At 35.1% G+C, this 12,312-nt stretch overlaps 1 long non-coding RNA gene across 2 annotated transcripts in view; it reads left to right on the forward strand.

Annotated features, from left to right (window-relative positions):
- LOC110261993 overlaps nt 1–12,312 on the forward strand; it is a 115,699-nt gene that overhangs the window by 4,110 nt on the left and 99,277 nt on the right. The gene's annotated exons all lie outside the window — the stretch shown is intronic.

The raw sequence follows: 12,312 nt of genomic DNA on the forward strand, positions 1-12,312 counted from the left end.
ATGCACTGCATTTGGTCATTCATTTCAGGTGTTAAGAAAAATGGCCCTAGGGTACAATATATACAGACACATGGACAGTGGAAAAACCACTTTGCTGGTAGTCAGAAGCCTGGGAGGAGAAGTACTGAAAGACCAATGTCTATAATAGAAAGATATGGATGTATATTTAGTATTGTGTACAAGGTATGAAGGCCTTATAATTACATAAAGACTAACAGAAAATATCCCTCATTAAAGAGACATTCAGTAAAAATTATAAAATAAAAAGTCCACAAATTGCCCTCAGCCAGGCTTTGTCATCAGACATCCAAATGTTGACATGATGGGCACATGAATTAAGCCATTGTGACAGGAATGGAGACTGCATGAATCAAAACTGCTGTACCTACTGTCGCACCAAATTTCTTTGTCTTCAGGGCCTTGTTGTTGGCTGGTATCTGAGAACTTTTTGGTTGTTTGATCTACTGACATAAAATCTCATTTAACGTCATGTCAATCCAGTTGACAGCAAAGGAGGTACAAGAGTAGGTATGATGATTATGGTCTTATCTAGTATAGGAACACCTTGCTGAAAGCTCATCTGTAGTGGCAGCTCAGTAGCAAGACTCCACAGGGATGGAGAACCATCCTCCATGTTGCATTATTCACCTTAGGTCTTCTGTCTGGCAAATTTCCCCCAGGAAGGAGAGTACATAAACCAGGGAACCAAGGTGGAGAAGTACAAGGAGTTCACTTGCTATCACTCCCGGTTACTACTGACTTGGAACTTGTACTACCCATTCCCATAGCTCTGATCTCTGCAGGGTTAGAAACCTGATTCCCACAGTATTTCTGGCAGGGGTAGCAGCGAGGTTGTGATTACACTATTAGTGAGGTCTGCTGTTTTCTCCATTTGGGTTCCTCGTGTCAAGGGGCTATTGGGCAAGGAGAGAAGTAACTATCTTAGTAATTATAATTGATCTTGGCCATCATGAGATGGTAGGGCTGCTGTTACACAGGGGTCCTACTATGGCACATCATTGTCAACCAAGTTTTACATGCAAGTGCTTCATGGTACTCACTTTCTCGGCCAATTTTGATAGCAAATGAACAAGCATAGTAGTATCCAAGATAGGAGTATAGACATGATAAATGTATGTTTCCTAAATGACTTCTAGACATACATCAGGGATGGTAGTAGGGATTTTTATGGGGATTATTAGAGGTACTAAAGAGGTGAAAGCAATTTGCCAAAGGTCATACTGTAAGTAGCAGGCCCATTTTTCCACACAGTTAGATTCACTTCACATATTAAGGACGGGTTGATGAACTATGTGTGTAAACCTAAAAGCAGCATTCGGAGTCTAATGCCAAAGCAGGCATTTCGGCCAAACAAATCCTTACATAGGATTTCATGAGTGTAACTTATTGTTACCTACATCTTCTAATTTAGATCCTTATGTCACAGAACAGCTTTTTCCATTTAGTATCAATTACCTGACACCTACATCATAATTTTGTCTCGGGATGTTCTTAACAGTGCAATTGAAGAATAGTACAAAAAAATCAGGAAATATATTTTGGGCATATATAGAAATGTATCTAAGTTGATTTCCTCATTTCTACACATGGTGGAGTACTATATTCTGATTTAATTGAGGTTGAAACTTTGCTGGGAAATATTATGCATCTGATATTTCTCCCATTTGAATTACTCTTTCTGGGTGATTTCTAATAATTCACCAATTTGAAAATGATGCTTCCTCTACATTCCTTACCTCACAGGTCTCTAAGCAGGGGTTGAATGTTTATCACTACTGATGAAATACTCTAAACCCAGTTTAAAGATATAATGGCAGAACTGCCTATCTGGCCTCATTTTCTCTTCATTATAATAAAAATTTGACACATGTCAGGGGACATTTTACAAACTAGAATAAAAGACAATGCCCCATAAAATTTTCCTTTTTTGTGATAGTGATTTTAAAGTGACACCACTAGAAAGGAAAATACTTTTACAGCACCATGCATAATGAAAACAACAAATGTTATATCAGGAGAATTATGAGTATAAATGAGAAGCAAATTTAAGAGAAGGAAATCATGGAGCACTGCTTAAAATAAGAAAACATTACTAAAGTGTCATAATTTTCCTAACTGTTCAAGATTCTTTTACAAAGCCAGAAGACAGTAGAAACCTCATGCTTTCATATAATCATTTCAGGCTTAAGTTTTTCCTTTTTTTCCCCACTAACTAATCATTACAAAGAGAAATACCCTTTAAAGAGTTTTTCTTATCTTCCATGAATTGTGGGAAGCCTAGCAGTCATTTTTCTCTTTTAAACTTTATTCCATATAATTGGATTAGTATCCTTCCATAATACTTTTAAATATCAAATTAATCCACTCCATGCTACTGGGGTTGATTTCTTGGTTTTCTTTTTAATAAGCTGTCGGATACTGACTGCTGTGTTCACAGGGGAAAGGATGGTGTCACAGACATTTGTTCCATACATTCTTTAATATATAACTACAGTATCCTAATTTTGCCTGATTACAAATGCTCGTCTTGTTACGTTTACAGCTCTACATATCTTAAAGAGTCCAAGAATATATATACAAGTTTGACAGCAAAACCAATATGATAGTTATTTATACTCAGTTCCATGGTACTGAACATTGGAGACACACAATCAAGGAAATCAAGTGCTTTCTTTCCTAGAAATGACTTACATAGGGCTCCATAAAATTAATAGAGATAGGATGCCCTTTGTTCTGTGAGGGATGTCTCCCTGACCCATTGCTGGTAGAGAAATAATAGAAAAATAGCTTTAGATTAGCAGAATATGAGTTAAGAAATCTAATCATTATGGATTTTCAGCATGACAAAAATTTCCTAGCTTAGATTATGAATGAATGTTAGCCCATTTGGTGACCATAAATGGAAACAGATGATTCCTCCCTAGGCAAAGAATAATTCTAATTATGTCCCCTCTGGTGGATATTTGCATTATATGGGTAGCTGATTCTTTGTATTAAACAAGTATGTGAATTGTCCTCCTAACATGTAAATAGGAATAGAATATTTTTTTTAAAATAGTGGTTTTTTTTTTTAAACTCAGATTCAGTAAAACCTCCTCCCCCTCCAAAAAATGTTATTCCATTCTCTAGCAGAGTCTATTTGAATCGCTAGATAGGATTATACCATTTTGGAGTTAACAGTAAGTAGAAAAATACTATGTCTCTTATGGTGCTTTTAGAGATAGTTACTTTATCCTTAAGTTAACTGAATGTAATTTAGAATTAGTCCACTTTATTTTCTATTAATGTTTTTACTAGATGATTAAACTAGTAGTATTCACTTAAAAGATGTTAAAATATTCTTTTATTTATAAACCTGTTAACTGATATCAGATATCTGTTCATGACACTGAAGGTTTCTTGCTGCTGGATATATAGGTAGGCAAAATTTCCTAGCTTTATAGTTGAGTATAGGCTTTTAAAAAAATAAATTTTGTTGAAGTATAGTTGACTGACAATGTTGTGTTAGTTTCAAGTGTACAGAAAAGTGAATCCATTCTTTGGATTCTTTCCACATAGGTTATCACAGAGTATTGAATAGATTTCCCTGTGCTATACAGTAGGTACTTGTTACTTGTGGATTTTTGGCATATACACACTATTATATACAATCTCAAACTCCCAATTTATCCCTCCCCCACCTCCAGTGTTTTCCCTTTGGTAATGAAAAGTTTAGTTTCAAAATCTTTTGAGTCTGTTTCTGTTCTGTGAATAAGTTCTTTTGTATCATTTTTAGTAAATTCTGAATATTAATGATCTCTTAAAATATTTGTCTTTCACTGTCTGACCTAGTATGATAATCTCTAGGTCCATCCATGTTACTGAAAATGGCATTATTTCATTTTTCTTTATGGCTGAGCAATGTTGATTTGTATATATATATGTACCATATCTTCTTTATCCAATCCTCTATTGATGAACATTTAGGTTGCTCCCATGTCTCAGCTATTGTAAATAATGCTGCACTGAACATTGGGGTTGACATATCTTTTCAAATTAGGATTTTCTCTAGCATATGACCAGGAATGGGACTGCTGGGTCATATGGTAGTTCAATATTTAGTTTTTTTAAAGAACTTATATACTGTCCTCCATAGTGGTTTCAGCTATTTAAATTCCCACTAACAGTGTAGGAGGATTGCTATTTCTCCACAGCCTTTCCAGAATTTATTGTTTGTAGTCATTTTGAGGATGGCCATTCTGACTGGTGTGAGGTGGTACCTCATTGTGGTTTTGATTTGGATTTTTCTAGTAATTAGTGATTTTTGAGAATCTTTTCTTTTTTTTTTTTTTTGTTTTTGGCCATTTGTCTCTTTGGAGAAATTTTGTTTTAGATCTTCTAACCTAACCATTTTTGGATTTTTAAAAAATGTAGAGTAGTATGAGATGTTTATATATTTCAAAGATTAATCCCATGTTGGCTACTTTCTTTGCAAAGATTTTCTCCCATTCCATGGGTTGTCTTTTAGTTTTTTTTTTATTGTTTCCTTTGATGTACAAAAGTATTTAAGTTTAATTGTGTCCCATTTGTTTATTTGGTTTTCATTTTTATTAATCATGGAGGTGGATCTAAAAAGATAACTGCTGTGATTTGTATCAGAGTGTTCTGCCTATATTTTCCTCCAAAAGTTTTATGGTATCTGGCCTTAAATATAGGTCTTTAATCCATTTTAAGTTTATTTTTGTGCATAATTTATAAGAGAATGTCCTAATACCATTCTTTTACATGTAGCTGTCCAGTTTTCTCAGCAACACTTGTTGAGTGGCTGTCTTTTCTTTATTGTGTATTCTGGCCTTCTTTCCCTGGATTAATTGACCATAGGTGTGTGGGTTTATTTCTGGGTTTTCTATCATCTTCTACTGATCTATGATTCTATTTTTGTGTCCATACCATACTGTGTTGATGATTGTGCTTTGTAGTATAGTCTGAATTTGAGGAACTGATTCTGTCAACTCCATTTTTCTTTCTCAAGATTTCTTTGGCTATATGGGATCTTCTGTGTTTTCATAAACATGTTAGTTTTTTTGTTTTTCTGTGAAAAATGCTATTGGTATTTTGATATGGATTGCACTGAATCTGTAGATTGCCTTGGATAGTATAGTCATTTTCACAAAATTGATTCTTGTAATCCAAGAGTATGGTATATCATTCCATGTGTTGGTGTCATATTCTGTTTGTTTCATCAGTGTGTTACAGTTTTCAGAGCATAGCCCTTTGCCTTCTCTAGGTGGGTTCATTCCTAAGTACTTGATTAACCTTGATGTGATGGTAAATGGGATTGTTTCCTTAACCTTTCTTTCTGATCTTTCATCATTGGTGTATTGGAATGCAAGAGACATCTGTGTATTAATTTTGTATCCTGCAGCTTTACCAGATTGATTGATGAGTTTTCCGGTAGTATCTGGGATTTTCTAGGTATAGTAACATGTCTGTAGATTCTTGTTATTTTCCAATTTGGAATCAGTCACTTAGTTTTTCTTCACTGATTGCTGTGGCTAGGGCTTCCATAACTTTTGTTGAATAAAATTGCTAAGAGTGGACATTCGTGTCTTGTTCCTGGTCTTAGAGGAAATACTTTCAGTGTTTTACCATTGAGAATGATGTTAGCTGTGTGTTTTTCATATATGGATTTTATTATGCTGAGGTAGATTGCCTCTATGACAACATTCTAGAGAGTGTTTATCAAAAACAGGTGTTGAATTTTGTCAAAAGCTTTTTTCTGTGTCTACTGAGATGATCATATGGTTTTTATTCTTCAGGGCCTGCCCACTGCCACCACTAAGTGTAGGCTTTTGACTGAGTTCTGGCCTTTGAAATGTGGGCAGAAGTGACAGGCATCATGTCACTGTCTGGCCCACTAAAACTTCCTCAGGGTGTGGCTTGCTAATTCTTTTATATGTAGTTCACTGACTAAAAGTTTTAACCAAATATTGAAAATCATAAAAAAGGTACAAACATGAAATCTCTCTTTTTTTTTTTTTTTCTGTTCTTTTAAGGCCACACCCATGGCATGTGGAGGTTCCCAGGCTAGGGTTCGAATCAGAGCTACAGCTGCTGGCCACACCCACAGCAACACCAGATCCAAGCCATGTCTGCAACCTACACCACAGCTCATGGCAATGGTGGATTGTTAACCCACTGAGTAAGGCCAGGGATCGAAACTGCAACCTCATGGTTCCTAGTTGGATTCGTTTCTGCTGTGCTAGGACAGGAACTCCACAAACATGAATTCTTGAACATTTGCCTTAGCTTAGAAACATATATTTAATCTCTTATCAATCTTTATATAGGCTCAAGGCTTTTTTTTTTTTAAATAAGTAGTCAAATGAGTAGACCATTTTGGTTCCTATGGCTTGTCTGACTGTTTTGCTTTTGTAACCATACCCACAAAATATCAACTGATTTCCACCTTCTTTTTTAAAAAATGGCAGAGAAATGCCTAGAAACTTCCAAAGTAAATTAAATTGCAATCAACGTGAAATCCCCTCTAAGCCTGTATAGTGTCTTGTCTGTACTTAATTGGTCTGCATTCTTTCAGTAACCAGCTTTTATCAAGTCTTCTAAAGCATTCAACTTTTTTTTAATACTTATTTATTTATTTTTATTTTGCTTTTCAGGGCCGCACCTGAGGCATATGGAGGTTCCCAGGCTAGGGGTCTAATCGAGCTACAGTCTACACCACAGCCACAGGAACGCTAGATCTGGGCTGTATCTGTGACCTACACCACAGCTTATGGCAACGCTGGATCCTTAAACCACTGATCAAGGCCGGGGATAGAACCCATAACCTCATGGTTCCTAGTCGGATTCATTCCCAACTCTACAGGAACTCCTAAAACTGTATGTTTTTTGAATACCTTGTACAAAATGCTGTATGTTTTGCTCTTGGGGTCCTAATAAGCTGGAAGTAAATTTCTTTGGTCAGTCTCTTATAGAAGCACTTCCTTAAATTTCAAATACAGGAATATAGCTTGTCTTAGTATATACACAAAATTTTAAAGCATTCAACTTTGAATTTAAGAAAACATATTCTTTATTTGTATTCATTTTTATTTGTTGACATAGACTTTCATTAGACTGAGCGGTTACTCTAAACCTGGCAAAACTGATTTTTGGACAGCCACAACTCATTTTTTATAAGGTGAAATTAACTAGTGAAAACATTAAGGGACCCAGCAGAAAAGGAGTCTGTAAGTTCAAGTGTTGAGCATGCAGATGGTATGAGATGGAACTTTCACGTATTGCTGGTGGGAAAGTTAAGTGATGTAGCCACTTCGCAAAACAATATGGTAGTTGCTTATTAACATTAAGTTACCTTATGACCAAACAATTCCGCTCCTAAGTATACACCCAAGAGGAATAAATGAAAACCTATGTTCATGTAAAAACGTGTCCATAAATGTTCATAGTATTATTCATAATAGCTAAAATGAAATGAACTCATATGTCCATCAGCTGACATGTAGATAAACAAAGGTGACAATAGCCTACACTGTCCTTCTTTTTTGTGACTAGGCAATGTCCTTTTGAAGAATGGTGGAGCCATGATGTAGAAGACTTTAAAGAGATGTTTATTTAGGTCTTCTAGCCATGTTTAAATTGGATTATTATTTTTTATATTGTGGAATTGTATGAGCTATTACTATAAAACTGGAAAAAATTGATTTTTGGACAGCCACAACTGACTTTTTATAAGACGGAAGTAACTGATGAAAGTATTAAGTGACCATCAGACAGAAGGGCAGTCTGTAAGTGCAAGTGTTGAGCATGCAGATGATATAGATGGAACTCTCATGTATTGCTGGTGGGAAAGTAAAGCGGCCTAGCTACTTTGCAAAACAATACAGTAATTCCTTATAGATAAACATTAGGTTACTCTATGACTCAATAATTTTACTTCTAAGTAAATGCACAAGAGGAATAAATGAAAGCATATATTCATAAAAAAATTTGCACATGAAAGTTCATGATATTATTCATAATAGTTAAACAGTGAAATTAAATGTCCATCAACTGACCCATGGATAAATAAATACAATGTAATACTATTTACCCACAAAAATGAATAATGCAATGCTATATCATGGACAAATATTCAGTGTTATGCTAAGACAAAAGAAGGCAGACACAAATACTATGTATTTTAGGATTTCACTTACATGAAGTGTACAAAATAAGCTATCAAATAAAAAAGATTACTATTTACTAGGAGCTGGTTGGGTAGGGAATAGGGAGTTACTGCTAATTGCTGCATAGTTTCTTTGCTGGATGAAAATACTCTGTAATTCAGTAGTCGTGTAAGTACATAATTTTGTAAATGTACTGAAAACCACTGAGTTAATTATACAATTCAAAATGGTGAATTTCATTTTTGAGATTTATATCTCAAAGAATTTATAAAGTAGTGTAATCCTCATGAGCAGAAATGAAGAAGACCACATGCACATCACAATGGTTTCAGAAATGCATTTTTACAAAATTTATTACTCATTTAAAATAAAAACTCTTGGCATATTAGAATAAAAGGGAACTTACTCTTCGTAGTAATGGTAATATTTGAAAAATGCCCTGCTTTTAATCTTCATAATAACTAATGCTGAAAGACCGAATGCTTTCCCACTTTGATCAGGGAGGAAGCAAATATCTATGCTCACCACATCTATTGGGACAACTGTACTGAAAGTCCTCCTGTGTGTCAGAAGGCAAGAAGGAAGAAAGGCATGTAGATTGGAAGAAGTAAAATTCTGTTTTTCTGTTAACATGATTATCTATATAGAAAATACTAAGGAATCTATAAAAATGCTATTAGAACCATTAGTGAATTTAGTAAGGCTGCATTATATATAGTTGTATAATAATTCAAGTACACTTCTATGTCTAAGCTTTTAACAACGAGAAATTGAAATTTAAAAATTTATAATGGTGCCAAAACATACAAAAAACTAAGACAAAATTAAGAGTATGTATACAAGTTTGGTTCACTAAAAACTGTAAAATATTTCTGAGAGAAACTAAAGAAAACCTAAGCAAAGGTAAGAGAATATTATTTTTGTATAGTGGGAGACTCAATATGTTAGCATAGCAATTGTTTCCTAATTATTATAATGGAAATCTAGGCAGCAATCAGAAGTAATCAGCATTTGCAAATTAGAACATATTCACCTTAAACATACAGTATTAAACAACTTTTAAAAATTATATCTTATAGTGAAATACAATTTACATAAATTAACAGAAATGTACACTGTAAACCAGCTCTAATGGAAAAAATAATCATTTAAAAAGTAAAAAATTTTAAAAAGTAAATGTACATTCACACAAAAGTTTTTTTCAAACATATATGCAGATCCAAAAAGATTGTGCCAGTTATAGGCTGGATTAGGAGACCTCAAACTCTACCCATGAGCCAAATATGACCAGCCACTTCTTTTTTTGATGTCCTATTGGAACACAGCTATGCTCATATTTATCTGTCACTCTTTCACACTAAATATGTAGTCACAACAAAGATTATATGGCCTATAAAGATAAACATATTTACTATTTGGCCTTTTTTTTTTTCTTTGTCTTTTTTGTCATTTCTTGGGCCACTCCCATGGCATATGGAGGTTCCCAGGCTAGGGGTCCAATTGGAGCTGTAGCCGCCAGCCTACACCACAGCCACAGCAACATGGAATCCGAGTCGCGTCTGCGACCTACACCACAGCTCACGGCAACGCCAGATCCTTAACCCACTGAGCAAGGGCAGGGATCGAACCCTCAACCTCATGATTCCTAGTCGGATTCGTTAATCACTGCACCACGATGGGAACTCCCTATTTGGCCTTTTATAAAGCCAAATATTGTGATATTTTGAAAGGACCCCAAAATATAGTGGATCAAAATAAGAGTGTGTTTGTTTTTCATTTTTTTCATTTTCTTGCACAGAGGGAGATAGGCAGTGCAGGGTCAAAAAACATTTATGCTGCAACCACCAAGATTTCTGTATCTTATGCTTTGCTGTCTTGTAGACTAATTTGCCTTCATTGTCATGATTGAAGCTGGCTGACCAGCACCTCATACACATTTAAGTCCCTGGGTAAGGAGTAAGGGAGTAGGGTAAGCATGCTTCCTTTGAGTAAATGATGTTGAAATTGTACACATTACTTACATTTCATTCACAACAACTCTGCCATATAGCCATCCCTACTTGCAAAAAAGGTAAACTACAAATCCTGCTAAACCTTTGAAAGCATTGTTTTGTTAATCAGTTGGTAGCAGGGAAGAGCAAGCCAATAGACATGGGTAAAGTTACCTGTCACTACTAACGCATTCAATACTTTTTTTTTTTGGTTGCCCAAACGGGAAAAGGGAAGAGAACTTGAGATCACAGATTAAAACAGGTGGGGCGGGGGAGTCTATTCACACATGAAATGTTCAACATCACTGTAATTATTAGAGAAATGAAAATCAAGACTACTCTGAGGTACCACCTCACACCCGCCAGAATTGCTGTCATTATCAACAACAAATAACAAATGTTGTGAGAGGGTGTGGAGAAAGGGAACCGCCTACATTGTTGGTGTGAATGTAAATTGTACAACGATTATGAAAAACAGTATGGAGGTACCTCAGAAAACTAAATATATAGAACACTATATGACCCAGCAATCCCGCTCTTGGGCATGTATCCAGACAAAACTTTCACTAAAAAAATACGTTCACCCCTATGCTCATTGCAGCACTATTCACAATAGCCAAGATATGGAAACAACCGAAATGTCCATTGACAGATGAATGGATTAAGAAGATGTGGTACATGTACACAATGGAATACAACTCGGCCATATAAAAGAACAAAATACTGCCATTTGCAGCAACATGGTTGGAACTAGATACTCTCATATTAAGTGAAATAAGTCAGAGAAATACCAATAATATATCACTTACATATGGAATCTAATATACAGCACAAGTGAATCTACCTACAGAAAAGAAACAAACTCATGAACTTGAACAGACTTGTGGTTTCTGAGGAGGAGGGAGGGGATGGACTGGGAGTTTGGGGTTAGTAGATGCAAACTATTGCATTTGGAGTGGGTAAGCAATGAGATCCTGCTGTATAGCATAGGAAACTATATCTAGTCTCTTGCGAAAGAGCATGATGGAGGATAATGTGAGAAAAAGAAGGCATATATATATATACATGTGTATGACTGAATCACTTGGCTGTACACTATAAATCTGACAAATTATAAATCAACTATAATAAAAAATAAAAATCTTACCAAAACCCCAAATAGTTCTCAAACGAAACTGTGATTCTTAATCATATTGTAATCAAATATAATAGTGAAAATCTAAAGATAATTTTGGGACCATCTGGCTGCCATTGTGTTACACACTGGTAGATTTACCTTATGATTCGCTTTTTTTCTTTTTATATTTACATATATCACATAGAAACACAAAGCTATATATGTGTGTATATATACATACATACATATGTACATATGTATGTATACATATATACATACATATGTATGTATACATATATACATATGTATGTATACATATATACATACATATGTATGTATACATATGTATATATACACACATATATATACATGTGTAAACCATGATCATTAGATATTTTCTCTAGAGAACTGCTTTTTAATTAGTTTTGGTGAAATTATTAATAGTTTGGTCTTAACTCTTACATACAAGAATGGAGAAAACCAAGTGGGGGGGTTGGGGGGGTTGGGAGGGGGAGACCTGAGAAAAGGTGGGGAAGAGACCTGAGAAAAGGTAGGGAATTCTTGGCTCTATTATGTAATCAAGGCTTGGGAATATGTTTTACCTGATCATCAGAAGGCCATGAAGTCAGTCTCCAACCTCCAGAAGAGTTTAGTATATTGAGATGAAAGTCAGGGAGCTAGGATATGGAAACTTCCTTCTATGTGGCAAATGGAGCCTTGCTTTTAGGATGATTCCTCCCTTATGAGCAGTTGCATGCCTCTATGGGGAATTTTGAAAAACTGGTAAGCTTGTACCTCTATGTGTGAGCATGCTGTGTTGTCTTCTATTTAAGTAATTATCTTCCTAAGTTTCCATTTCTTTTGCCATTAAAGAAACATTACTTCCTTAACTATATCTGTTTTACTGCCAAGCATAGTGCCATTCTGTTGTGACAACCAAACAATACTAAATTAAAGAAAAATCTCTCTCTTAGAAACAACTAACATAGTAAATCAGTCCTGGCAAAGCCTGATT

Source organism: Sus scrofa, chromosome 8 (genome assembly GCF_000003025.6).
Source record: "Sus scrofa isolate TJ Tabasco breed Duroc chromosome 8, Sscrofa11.1, whole genome shotgun sequence".
Taxonomy (NCBI): domain Eukaryota; kingdom Metazoa; phylum Chordata; class Mammalia; order Artiodactyla; family Suidae; genus Sus; species Sus scrofa.